Below are 14,643 nucleotides of genomic sequence, written 5' to 3'. Positions count from 1 at the left end.
GTACAGTGTATATCCACCTTTCGCAGCAATGCAGGCTGCTATTCTCCCATGGAGACGATCGTAGAGATGCTGGATGTAGTCCTGTGGAACGGCTTGCCATGCCATTTCCACCTGGCGCCTCAGTTGGACCAGCGTTCGTGCTGGACGTGCAGACCGCGTGAGACGACGCTTCACCCAGTCCCAAACATGCTCAATGGGGGACAGATCCGGAGATCTTGCTGGCCAGGGTAGTTGACTTACACCTTCTAGAGCACGTTGGGTGGCACGGGATACATGCGGACGTGCATTGTCCTGTTGGAACAGCAAGTTCCCTTGCCGGTCTAGGAATGGTAGAACGATGGGTTCGATGACGGTTTGGATGTACCGTGCACTATTCAGTGTCCCCTCGACGATCACCAGTGGTGTACGGCCAATGTAGGAGATCGCTCCCCACACCATGATGCCGGGTGTTGGCCCTGTGTGCCTCGGTCGTATGCAGTCCTGATTGTGGCGCTCACCTGCACGGCGCCAAACACGCATACGACCATCATTGGCACCAAGGCAGAAGCGACTCTCATCGCTGAAGACGACACGTCTCCATTCGTCCCTCCATTTACGCCTGTCGCGACACCACTGGAGGCGGGCTGCACGATGTTGGGGTGTAAGCGGAAGACGGCCTAACGGTGTGCGGGACCGTAGCGCAGCTTCATGGAGACGGTTGCGAATGGTCCTCGCCGATACCCCAGGAGCAACAGTGTCCCTAATTTGCTGGGAAGTGGCGGTGCGGTCCCCTACGGCACTGCGTAGGATCCTACGGTCTTGGCGTGCATCCGTGCGTCGCTGCGGTCCGGTCCCAGGTCGACGGGCACGTGCACCTTCCGCCGACCACTGGCGACAACATCGATGTACTGTGGAGACCTCACGCCCCACGTGTTGAGCAATTCGGCGGTACGTCCACCCGGCCTCCCGCATGCCCACTATACGCCCTCGCTCAAAGTCCGTCAACTGCACATACGGTTCACGTCCACGCTGTCGCGGCATGCTACCAGTGTTAAAGACTGCGATGGAGCTCCGTATGCCACGGCAAACTGGCTGACACTGACGGCGGCGGTGCACAAATGCTGCGCAGCTAGCGCCATTCGACGGCCAACACCGCGGTTCTTGGTGTGTCCGCTGTGCCGTGCGTGTGATCATTGCTTGTACAGCCCTCTCGCAGTGTCCGGAGCAAGTATGGTGGGTCTGACACACCGGTGTCAATGTGTTCTTTTTTCCATTTCCAGGAGTGTACATAAATGACCTGGTGGATGACATCGGAAGTTCTCTGAGGCTTTTTGCAGATGATGCTGTGGTGTGTCGAGAGGTTGTAACAATGGAAAATTGTACTGAAATGCAGGAGGATCTGCAGCGAATTGACGCATGGTGCAGGGAATGGCAATTGAATCTCAATGTAGACAAGTGTAATGTGCTGCGAATACAGAGAAAGATAGATCCTTTATCATTTAGCTACAAAATAGCAGGTCAGCAACTGGAAGCAGTTAATACCATAAATTATCTGGGAGTACGCATTAGGAGTGATTTAAAATGGAATGATCGTATAATGTTGATCGTCGGTAAAGCAGATGCCAGACTGAGATTCATTGGAAGAATCCTAAGGAAATGCAATCCGAAAACAAAGGAAGTAGGTTACAGTACGCTTGTTCGCCCACTGCTTGAATACTGCTCAGCAGTGTGGGATCCGTACCAGATAGGGTTGATAGAAGAGATAGAGAAGATCCAACGGAGAGCAGCGCGCTTCGTTACAGGATCATTTAGTAATCGCGAAAGCGTTACGAAGATGATAGATAAACTCCAGTGGAAGACTCTGCAGGAGAGACGCTCAGTAGCTCGGTACGGGCTTTTGTCAGTTTCGAGAATATACCTTCACCGAACAGTCAAGCAGTATATTGCTCCCTCCTATGTATATCTCGCGAAGAGACCATGAGGATAAAATCAGAGAGATTAGAGCCCACACAGATGCATACCGACAATCCTTCTTTCCACGAACAATACGAGACTGGAATAGAAGGGAGAAGCGATAGAGGTACTCAGGTTACGCTCCGCCACACACCGTCAGGTGGGTTGCGGAGTATGGATGTAGATGTAGATGTAGATGACTCTTGACATCCAACTATCCATCGTGTAATTCAAACAAAGCCAAGTTCAGTATCAATGACACCTAGTCTGACCTGGCACAGTAAGAGACCTAACATCAGTCTGGAATTGACACTAGACGAGGATTAATGCTTTACAATTTATTTCAGATCTTCTTTTTGCTCGAAACTGTACCTGTATTTTCTGTGCTGACTGATCCATTGTTATTTTGCTGTCTCCGCTCACGCGTCGTTCTTCCAGGTGGTTCACCCCTGGCGGGTGTAGGTCGGGTGCGGTTCAGTACTCAACATGTAACAGATTTGTAAAACAATTAATAAAATGATAGCTTGCAGCCCTGATTCCATACCTCAAGTTGACTGCATCTGTGGTGTCACTGCCAGACACCACCTACCAGGTGGTAGCCTTTAAATCGGCCGCGGTCCGTTAGTATACGTCGGACCCGCGTGTTGCCACTATCAGTGATTGCAGACCGAGCGCCGCCACACGGCAGGTCTAGAGACACTTCCTAGTGGTACAACCGACTTTGCTAGCGATGGTTCACTGACAAATTACGCTCTCATTTGCCGAGACGATAGTTAGCATAGCCTTCAGCTACGTCATTTGCTACGACCTAGCAAGGCGCCATTACCAGTTACTATTGAGATTATGAATAACGTACCATCAAGAGCGATGTTCACCAATTACGGATTAAAGTTAAGTATTCCAGCAGCAACGTACGTTTTTTACTAAAGTCTATTTTCCTTGTCCTGTTCCAGACCTCACGCCAGCCTGCGTGAGCTGAAACGCGTGCCTTTCGGCTTCCTCTAGTAGTACCGGGTTGGTTCTCTTGCCAACCCACGACAGCATCAACCTAGTGGTAGTGCTTCATAGGCGGGAATACCTGGATCGTTACACGATGCATTTCCGACCTCTGCTCCTGTATCTGATTCTACAGGGCTATTACAAATGATTGAAGCGATTTCATAAATTCACTGTAGCTCCATTCATTGACATATGGTCACGACACACTACAGATACGTAGAAAAACTCATAAAGTTTTGTTCGGCTGAAGCCGCACTTCAGGTTTCTGCCGTCAGAGCGCTCGAGAGCGCAGTGAGACAAAACGGCGACAGGAGCATAGAAAGCGTATGTCGTGCTTGAAATGCACTCACATCAGTCAGTCATAACGGTGCAACGACACTTCAGGACGAAGTTGAACAAAGATCCACCAACTGCTAACTCCATTCGGCGATGGTATGCGCAGTTTAAAGCTTCTGGATGCCTCTGTAAGGGGAAATCAACGGGTCGGCCTGCAGTGAGCTAAGAAACGGTTGAACGCGTGCGGGCAAGTTTCACGCGTAGCCCGCGGAAAATTGGCTCATGCCACAAGCGGAGACCGACAGCACCGACTTCATCTTTCAACAGGATGGTGCTCCACCGCACTTCCATCATGATGTTCGGCATTTCTTAAACAGGAGATTGGAAAACCGATGGATCGGTCGTGGTGGAGATCATGATCAGCAATTCATGTCATGGCCTCCACGCTCTCCCGACTTAACCCCATGCGATTTCCTTCTGCGGGGTTATGTGAAAGATTCAGTGTTTAAACCTCCTCTACCAAGAAACGTGCCAGAACTGCGAGCTCGCATCAACGATGCTTTCGAACTCATTGATGGGGACATGCTGCGCCGAGTGTGGGATGAACTTGATTATCGGCTTGATGTCTGCCGAATCACTAAAGGGGCACATATCGAACATTTGTGAAAGCCTAAAAAAACTTTTTGAGTTTTTGTATGTGTGTGCAAAGCATTTTGAAAATATCTCAAATAATAAAGTTCTTTCGACCGAACGGGGTGGCGCAGTGGTTAGACACTGGACTCGCATTCGGGAGGACGACGGTTCAATCCCGCGTCCGGCCATCTTGATTTAGGTTTTCCGTGATTTCCCTAAATCACTCCAGGCAAATGCCGCGATGGTTCCTCTGAAAGGGCACGGCCGACTTCCTTCCCAATCCTTCCCTAATCCGATGAGACCGATGACCACGCTGTCTGGTCTCCTTCCCCAACCCAACCAATCAACCAACCAATAAAGTTATTGTAGAGCTGTGAAATTGCTTCAAACACTTGTAATAACCCTGCATTATCACGTAGTTTTTCTCCACCCTGTGTGCTTTTTGAAATTACAGTACTGGGAAATCGACTCGAGCAGCCACTTGTTCTCGGCCAGACTGTACCGGGAGGGCGGCAGCTTTAAGGGCAGACCGACGCGCCCGCTCGCACAGACAGCTATACGCGTGGAGCGGGCAGGCCGGCAGGGCTCGCGCCGCAGGGAGCCGAGTGGTTACGTGTCGGCCGCTGCCCGCGGGCTGTGGGAACCCGGCGTCGGCGCCGCGGGGCGCCGCGGCTGATCCCGGCGCGGGGGATCCCCGCGCTCCGCTCCGCGACCGCCACGCCCTCCGGCCGCGCCGCGGCACGCGCCGAAAACAAGCGCGCGCCGCAGAAAGTCACGTCCAGCAGCGGGAGGGGTCCGGGGCAGAGCCGCGGGCGGCGTGTAATGCGAGGCCGCGGCGTTGTTTGCGCGTGCAGCGCAACTTGCCGCTCCCTCTCCGACGTCCACTATCGGATGACGCCATTTTCGCTAGCTCGAAGTATCCGATTAACTGCAACGACATAATGCGGAGATGTTTTGACACTGACAGCCGCGCTTTCGGAGCTGCGGGTGGGCGTCGGTGGAAGACGACAGGTGCTAGAATACAGCAGCTATCGCCGCTGTTATGCTTGCTAGAAACAGGGGAGCACTCAGTAACGTTCTATGTGGTCAGTGCGGTAATTTAATGTGAAGTCCGACGGCTTCTAGTATTATGTAAGCCCTCAATCTCACTCCCTGTACCAAATCAACAACCTTTTTGACACTGACAGCCGCGCTTTCGGAGCTGCGGGTGGGAGTCGGTGGAAGACGACAGGTACTAGAATACAGCAGCTCTCGCCGCTGTTATGCTTGCTAGAAACTGGGGAGCACTCAGTAGCCTTCTATGTGGTCAGTGCGGTAATTTAATGTGAAGTCCGACGGCTTCTAGTATTATGTAAGCCCTCAATCTCACTCCCTGTACCAAATCAACAACCTTTTTGACACTGACAGCCGCGCTTTCGGAGCTGCGGGTGGGAGTCGGTGGAAGACGACAGGTGCTAGAATACGGCAGCTCCCGCCGCTGTTATGCTTGCTAGAAACAGGGGAGCACTCAGTAACGTTCTATGTGGTCAGTGCGGTAATTTAATGTGAAGTCCGACGGCTTCTAGTATTATGTAAGCCTGCAATCTCACACTCCCTGTACCAAATCAACAACCTTTTTGTATCGACCAAAATCATCTATTTAGTTTTGGAGGAAAGTGCGGGGAGTAAAAATTATAGAGGGAGACCAAGACAAGAATACAGTATTGCGAGATGAAGACCCTTGCAGAGGGCTGAGTCTACATCAAACATGTCTTTGGATTAAAGAGCACAAGTTCGACTTGGCACAATTCCTATCTTATTAGCTCGTAACATCTTGTCTCTGCATACCTTTTGCTAGCGTTGTTGTCGTTATTAGTACGAAGACTGATCTGATTTTAGCTATCCAACTCAATCTCTCAATCTCTGCCGGCCGGTGTGGCCGTGCGGTTCTAGGCGCTTCAGTCTGGAACCGCGTGACCGCTACCGTCGCAGCTTCGAATCCTACCTCGGGCATGGATGTGTGTGATGTCTTTAGGTTGGTTAGGTTTAAGTAGTTCTAAGTTCTAGGGGACTGATGACCACAGATGTCGAGTCCCTTAGTGCTCAGAGCCATTTGAACCATTTCTTAATCTCCGCGTAGGTGCTGCAACTTACGTCCACCTGGACCTGTTTTCTGTAGTCAAGCCTTGGTCTGCCTTTACAAATGCCACCCCCCCCCCCCGTCTCGAACACTTCCCACTATTACTATATTAATTAATATCTGATGCCTCAGAACGCGTCCTACTAAGTTATCACTTTTAATCAGATTTGTTATAAATTTCTTTTCTTACCGATTCTGTTCACCAGCTCTTCATCATTTATCTAAGCTACACACCTAATGTTCAGAATTATATCGTAATACCGCATTTCAAAAGCTCAGCCTCCATTTTACATCATCTGTCCTTAGGCTGGCATCAGTGATTTTTCTGCTCGAATTTGTTACTCGTCTACTAACTTTAGTGTTTCATATCCCGTTCTAATTCGTCTACTTTCCATTACCCTTATATTAATTTTCTATTCAGAAGAAAACATTGTCCGTTATCGGCTTTACCTTCTGTCCGTTTACTTCTTATTGGCAACTTCCGAGCGTAGAGTCATTGTCAAACAACATACAGAATGAAACTTCCTGGCAGATTAAAACTGTATGCCGGGCCGAGACTCGAACTCGGGACCTTTGCCTTTCGCGGGCAAGTGCTCTACCAACTGAGCTACCCAAGCACGACTAACGCCCCGTCCTCACAGCTTTACTTCTGCCAGTACCTCGTCTCCTACCTTCCAAACTTTACAGAAGTTCTCCTGCGAACCTTGGAGAACAAGCACTCCTGAAAGAAAGGATATTGCCGAGACATGGCTTAGTCACAGCCTGGGGGATGTTTCCAGAATGAGATTTGCACTCTGCAGCGGAGTGTGCGCTTATATGAATCTTCCTGGCGGATTGAAACTGTGTGCCGGGCCGAGACTCGAACTCGGGACCTTTGCCTTTCGCGGTCAAATGCTCTACCAACGCACACCTACAGAATACCTCTATGCAACATACCGCAACAGATATGACATTTAAATTAATCCACTAGTTCACTTGTGGCACCATACAGTAACATTTTGAGCCGCGCGGGATTAGCCGAGCGGTCTAAGGCGCTGCTGTCACGGACTGAGCGACTGGTCCCGGCGGAGGTTCGAGTCCTGCCTTGGGCATGGGTGTGTGTGTTTGTCCTTAGGATAATTTAGGTTAAGTAGTGTGTAAGGTTAGGGACTGGTGACCATAGCAGTTAAGTCCCATAATATTTCACACACATTTGAACAGTAACATTTTGAGGTAACAGGCGATTCGTGGTGCCCTGGAAGTGTTATACGTTCAGAGTTGGGGCGGCCGCACAGGACGCTGGTCAAAGCCGCGGCCCGGCACCCACCACGTGGTGCCGGACGTTGGCCGAAGCAGGAGGGCTTCAGCCCGACCGCGTGGCTGGGAATTCCATGGTGACGCTGAGTCAATGAAAGAGACTCGTATGCCGAGAGTGGCAGAGATGGCGGACTTTGTGAAACCATCATGGCAGACATTTCACAGTTCGTATGGAAATTAATAGTAGCCAGATGAATCATGATACCTCAAAAAGAAACATGTACATTACCATTATTTGCACGACGATTCTGATGGTGTAATCAGAGTTTCAATATCCTAATTAATTTAAAGTTTAGTATCTGACGGTAAATTATACAAGTAACTCCCAGCAACTAATTTTCAAAATTTAAACGCTGTAACCGATTTCATCGATAGACGTGTCTTTAGAAAGCTATTAGTGTAAACCTAAATATTTATAAATTAAAGGCATGTAACTTGAATAGTACATGAGTTATAGGAGGTCAAAGTGGCCGATTACTGTCGATCGCGTCAGGCCATAAGTACTCCACAGCTACACGAATAAACGGTAGCAGCATGGTTATAAATATACTTATCCATCTATGTCTTTGTTTATATGCGATATATACTATTCATGAAGAAGTTGGTTAAATATTTACTGTGTTTTAGAAAGCACAGAGACAGTAGGCTACTAGCCTACCTTTTGATCTATTCCTTTGATATATGTTTATTTAATTTGTTTATGAATCTAATAGTGTGTGTTAGAGCATGTTCACGGTCCAGCTGCAGGAATATTTATTTAATTTCAAGTTATTTAAATATGACTCCAGTATTTCATATGTTTCATTATGTTTGTGAGTGGGCGTTGGCTTGAAGACACGGCGGTAGCTCTCTAGCCAATCACAGCGATCGTCTCCTGGGAGGACACGAGGTAGTTATGAGCGGTGCGACAGTTTGCGACGGTACGGCACACGACACGGGAAATGCTGGACGCAACGGCGCGACGGACGCGGAGTCGGCGGAAAGACTTGGACAGTGGTGCAGTTTGCGCGTCGTCGCGGAGCATAGAAATATTTCGGAGTACCGACCTGTGTTCTTGTCTAATTTCCGTGGCTTCTGCAGTGAAGTCGTAGTATGCGTCCAGAAGTGAATATCTCCTGAGCTGTGTTGTTGTTCATGACTAATTACGTGAAGTAGTAATCTATTGTTTCCCTGTTCTTCAACTTATATTTTATTTAATTTCTGGACCATCGACACCAATAAGTGTTTTGCATAAATATACCGCATTCTCAAAAGTACTTCTACTATCATACTCATCATTTAAAGTCGTTTTGATAGAACCTGCAGATTTTAATTAATTGCAATCTTTCACTTATAAATTTATATGTTACATTCATAATTCGCAATTGCCGAGTGATAGAAACTTTCGACCATTCGATTCTTGTGTGTATTCTTATCGTGTACTGTAGACTCATCAGTATTTTTTAGCCTGTAATGCGGGAGTTACGTATCCCAGCCCCTAGACAACGAAACCAGCCAAAACTTTTAATATCGCAACGTTGAGTCGGAGGGCGCGTAATTGTTAGAAAGCCCGCAACATGATCCGTGTCGTATATGAGCAGCAAGTTTGTAATACATCTACCACAGCCACGTATAAGGGGCAGTCAAATGAAAACAGGACAGATGCAAAAAAGTAAATGAACTCTTTATTGTTTCAAAAATAATCATCATAAGTGTTCATACATTTATCCCACTGCGAGGCAAGATGGACTACGTCTACGGTGCAGAGCATTCTCTGTGGAGCCCTTACACATCCTCCATACAGTTCCGAGCCCTCGCTATGAGATTTCCATATTTTTGGTTTCCTGAAGCAAGACGTTCCTGGCCGTCTGTTTGCTTCAGACAAGAGGTGCACGTCTGGATACATTCACGGCCCCATAGAAAACCGCAAACATTTTTCCATGAAGACATTGACCGTCTTGTCTCACAGAAGGATAAATGTGTTAGAGAAAGTGGTACAAATAAACTATCCAGCGGTTGCATCTTATGGGAGGCATGAGGAAGCAGACACAAGGTTTTGACATGGTTTCAAAAAAAAAAAAGGTTCAAATGGCTCTGAGCACTATGGGACTGAACTTCTGAGGTCATCAGTCCCCTAGAACGTAGAACTACTTAAACCTAACTAACCTAAGAGCATCACACACATCCATGCCTGAGGCACCATTCGAACCTGCGACCGTAGCGGTCTCGCGGTTCCAGACTGTAGCGGCTAGAACGGCACGGCCACTCCGGTCGGCGACACGGTTTCGCGTGTGAGATTTATAACATCAAGATTTCTGGAGGAGCCCATTTTCTTTTCTATAACTTCTTAAATTTCTATTTGCATAGATGACTCATCCCACTGCTTTCGAGCTCGTGACGCCATGTCTGAAGCCATTCATATAAGCAATACAGGTTGTTAAAGTATTGTACAAATATGGAATACTAGGGTACAAATATGAAATACTAGTATTCCATATTATCGACACAGCCATCTTGAAATTCATAAATGCAAATAAAATCGAAAATTAAATTTAAATAAGCAACAAGCACTCCATTTTACATCTTAACGTATTAGCTAAATACAAAAATATATTAATAATTGATATGTTATGACAGGAATGAAACTGAAAACCAGAAACCTGCAGCAATTATGCCTCCTAGTGAATTCGGCTACACTCACTCGCAGTGGCTACCAACTGCAATCTGAATGCCTCCCAAAGCAGTCTACAGGTTGCTAAACGTAGTTTTTAAGCAGCTAACAAAAGTACAGCATCTACAAGGCGAGAAACCATAGTATTCCATATTAGTATCCCTATTCCACTTTCGTACCTCTTCCTGTAACAGATAGTGCGATTACTTTCGAAATAATAGACGGTTTAATTACTATTTTTCCATCTGTCTCGTTTCCATTGGACTACCCCTTACCCATTGGACTGCCTCTTACACAATACAGGTTAAGGATGATTTTATGTAAATCCACTAAAGTTTCCATACAAGAGGCAACGGCCTTGCCGCAGTGGCTACACCGGTTCCCGTGAGATCACCGAAGTTAAGCGCTGTCGGGCGTGGTCGGCACTTGGATGGGTGACCATCCAGGCCGCCGTGCGCTGTTGCCATTTTTCGGAGTGCACTCAGCCTCGTGATGCCAATTGAGGAGCTACTCGACCGCATAGTAGCGGCTTCAGTCAAAAATACCATCATAGCGACCGGGAGAGCGGTGTGCTGACAGCACACCCCTCCTATCCGCATCCTCCAGCGAGGGTGACACGGCGGTCGGATGGTCCCGGTATGCCACTCGTGGCCTGAAGACGGAGTGCTTTTCCATACAAGAATCGCAGCTTATTTCTCGTTACATCTGGTTGGGCGGCAAATGGTACATAGAAATAATAGTAATATCTGGTGTACCCCAACGAATTGTGATGTTCTCAGAATACGAGGGGACATCAAAAAGAAAGTTACAGTTAATTTTACCAGGCCCAGTAAGTGATACTGAATGCTGCGCTGCACTTCAAAATGACGCAGGTACATGACACTACTTTTCAACATAGCGACGAAGGCTCATTAGACAACGTTCGGAATGTTTAGTTAATTGTTTAATCCTGTAATACTATACCAATTTCAAACACTTCGATTCGACTACCACACCTACGTTTGGCCAATAAAATGGTTAAAAGCGACGCAACGGTAGAATTATAAACCCTGTGTTGAAGGAAAGTTAAAGAAAAGTACATTCTTAGGTTTACACGGTCTTTCCATTGCAGTAAATCACAAAAACTCGCATTGCACACCTTCACGAACAAAAAGGCGTTGATATGTATTTTTCACCCAGTGGGAACACTATGGAATGAGTATCCAAAAGAAAATGGCATCAACTCTCGCATGACAATCTGAGTGATCACGTGCCAAGGGTATCGAAAACAAACAATAGTTACACTAACGACAGAAGAAGAAAAGTGCTTGAACACTTTATCTAATGAATCAAACGTAACTTGACCAAAAATGTGGAAACACAGAAAGTACGAATACCCAATGAAATAATCAGAATAGACGACATAAAAACTAATACAATATCCGAAAAATAAATCAAAGCTGTCCTTCACTAAAGAACATGGCTACATATCGTAGTTGGCCTCTTAGCTACAAATGTTGCGTTGACAAACATAAAAAAAATTGACTAAAAAGGATAAAACCCTCTGGGAGACAGGTGACTCATCCGGACAATGTGAACTCCATCGCCGGCCGCGGTGGTCTAGCGGTTCTAGGCGCTCAGTCCGGAACCGCGGGACTGCTACGGTCGCAGGTTCGAATCCTGCCTCGGGCATGGATGTGTCTGATGTCCTTAGGTTAGTTAGGTTTAAGTAGTTCTAAGTTCTAGGGGACTGATGACCACATATGTTAAGTCCCATAGTGCTCAGAGCCATTTGAACCATTTTGAACTCCATCGAGCTTATGGGCGTTGCCGATGGCACATATTGCACACAGCCTTGTGATGTTCCCCACACACATATGCATCATACTTTACACATTTGTTTTTCGTCAGTCTTCTCGGCATATAGCTGCAGCCTCTGTAAATGCGGCGTTTTTTAGGCTGAGAGGGCTGGGTTGGGATGCGTCTATTTGACCGGCTTTGGGACTTGCTGGAGGAGGGATGGAGTCCTGTTTCCTTTTGTTTCGAGCAACGTTTAAAGATGTTTGTAATCTCAACAAGTTTTCTGAGCTTCATGTGCCGATGTTGCCCTACAGTATCTTTTCTTTCAGTCAGCCATTCCTAAGACAAAGCATCTGCAAGAGAAACATGAAGTTCAGCTGAGACAGGCCACTCCTGTCTTAGGCATTAACTCACATTTGGATGGCACCGAGATGTATTGGAAGTTTTCTCCAGAGGACGAAATTGTGGCTAATAACTGAGAAGCTGCTGAAGTTTGGGTCACCGTTGCGTTTCATGTTTCTCCAAAAAACGTGTGTGAATCCCTAAGGGACCAAACTACTGAGGCCATCGGTCCCTAGACTTCCTTGAATCATTCTCGTTACATTTTTAAGGCCAGTGTTTTTGGGACGCATAGTTGACTGTTTTGCCTTCTCCTTTTTCCCAAGAGACGCTTCCTTCTCAGTTTGGGTCACCGTTGCGTTTCGTGTATCTCCAAAAAACGTGTGTGAATTCCTAAAGGACCAAACTTCTGAGGCCATCGGTCCCTAGACTTACACACTATTTAAACTAACTTTAACTTGTGCTAAGAACAACACACACACACACACACACACACACACACACACACACACACACACACACACACATTCTCGAGGGAGGACTCGAATCTCCGGCGGGAGGGGCCGCGCAATCCGTGACATGGCGCTTCAAACCGCGCGGTCACTCCGCGCAGTCAGTGTTTCTTCATCTCAGGTTGATGCAGTGTGGATAATGTTATAGGAAACGATGTCTTCTTCTTCGACGTTGTAATCGTTGTCAGAATCATCAGATGATGATATGTCGAGTTCTGATTCCATTGCATCCATCTCTCAGTTTTGGGCAATAAGGGAGGACCTAAAAAGAAAATGAAAGTTATGGAGTAGGTACCACAACCTACTTGGAATCAAAACGTTCTTTTCAATAAACATACAATCAGATAGATACTGCAAATTGGTCGCAAAAAGACGGAGAATTATTGAGGGGGAAATGTATTCGTCGAATCAACTAGAAATAGTATTCTATGGTTAATTTCTAGACTATAGAAATCTAGAAGCTCAGTGTGAGTGTCCTCAAAGTTGGAAAAATCTCTGTTCCTTCAGATGTTTTGTTATTTCGCCGAAAAGATGGAAATCCCATGTTGCAAGACCTGGACTGTATGGCTGGTCAGCATTACTCACCTATGTGCAGCCTTGGTGAAATTGTTGGTATCATTTCACTATAGCTGGACGCGACATGGCATTTGGTCCATATAACGCCGGAATCTCACGATGATTCTGTGTTACACGCCTCAGAGCCGCACCGTTCCGTGTGCTTCAGCTTGTAACCTCCCCCTCACTTATCGACCTTAATGACAGTGAAAAATTAAACCGCGTGTACCTAATGGAAATTTCGGAAAAGCAATCGTCACCGAAGTTAATCTGTCGGTAAAGAGGGAGGAAAGGGTTACATTTAAATGAAAGGAAAAATGCAAATGAAACTGGTGGAAATTAATTTTGAAAAGGGGTAAAGTTAATAAAGAAAGTAAATGTGCGGCCGTTACGTTAACAACTAACTAGCGATAATTAGATATTTGAGATTTGGGGGAAATTACGGTCGCCAGTCCTAAGGACAATTACTATAGTAATTGAAAAAGAAAGGTTATTACACATATAATTAGCACTAGAAGCGTGGCAACTGAAGGTTGACACGTGTAGTGTGAAAACTGAAAGTTTGTCAGAAGTAATAAATTTCGCTACACTCTGACTTAATTTAGCAAAAGAATTAATAAAACAGGAAAATCGAAAGTTAATTTAGTGACTGAAGTTAATAGTAAGCTTTCTTTCTGAAGCACACCGAAATTCAGTAAAATACGGTTAGTCTTGGACCACCTCAACAATCATTTCAAAAGCTACTTGAATCTACGCAATTTAGAAATAATAGATTGAACTTTGAACTTGAATTAAATGATTCTGAACAATTAACAATAGTAAAATTTAGTACGTACCAAGCTGAGCTGCAGTCACAGGTAAGCTAAAATACGGCAACAAAACTCGCACTCTTAATTTGTGCTTGTGTAATCGGAATATTGTAGCCAGCTATGAATACTTTAACTGAACTTTGAAATTAAAGTAGTGAAATGGAATGATTGTACTTTAATGCTGGCGTCTGAATTTCAACGACACTCGGGTTCATTTCGGAAAAGGAAGGTACCCTGCTTGGTAATGCAATTGGGACAATGAGCAACAAATGGTCATGCTAAGTTGCTGTAATTATAGTTACGAAAATGGTACAGTTTGAAAAGCTGAGGTCTGCCATACAGTTCTAAAACTTTACGTGCTTCCAGTCTTCCTTGTTGGTTGATTGAAGGTTTGAAGCCGTCGATCGAGGAGGTGGCGACAGTCACTCATTGTCGGCCGTCGCTGTTGCAGAAACTGGATGTTGGCGCGCCTTCTTCTCGACACGGTCACCAGGCGAAACGGGCTCTTGATGTGCGCCAGCTAATGCTTCCCGTCCGCGACACCATGTCAGAAACAATCATAGCAAGTCGAGCGCAATTACATGCTGCCCAACCCCGAAAGCGCGGCAACTCGCGGGAGCGTCACACAACACACCTGCTCCACTGCACTACCCCAGCCAGACTCTCCCTCTGCCCGCGCTCCACGCGACAGCGTTAACACTACCAAAGATCCTAAACACTTTCGTTCTCCACACGACCTATCGA

At 46.5% G+C, this 14,643-nt stretch overlaps 1 non-coding gene and 1 pseudogene across 1 annotated transcript; one reads left to right on the top strand and one right to left on the bottom strand.

Annotated features, from left to right (window-relative positions):
• Positions 1–6,502: 6,502 nt before the first annotated feature.
• Trnas-cga (transfer RNA serine (anticodon CGA)) lies at positions 6,503–6,577 on the bottom strand. The gene has a single exon. It is a non-coding gene; the product is annotated as a tRNA-Ser (tRNA).
• A 3,676-nt stretch (positions 6,578–10,253) lies between these two features.
• Positions 10,254–10,371, top strand: LOC126189075 (5S ribosomal RNA; annotated as a pseudogene).
• Positions 10,372–14,643: the final 4,272 nt, after the last annotated feature.

The sequence above is a fragment of the Schistocerca cancellata genome, chromosome 5 (assembly GCF_023864275.1).
Source record: "Schistocerca cancellata isolate TAMUIC-IGC-003103 chromosome 5, iqSchCanc2.1, whole genome shotgun sequence".
Lineage (NCBI taxonomy): Eukaryota > Metazoa > Arthropoda > Insecta > Orthoptera > Acrididae > Schistocerca > Schistocerca cancellata.
Note: the sequence above shows the minus strand (reverse complement) of the source record. Positions and strands in the feature narration are given on the sequence as shown.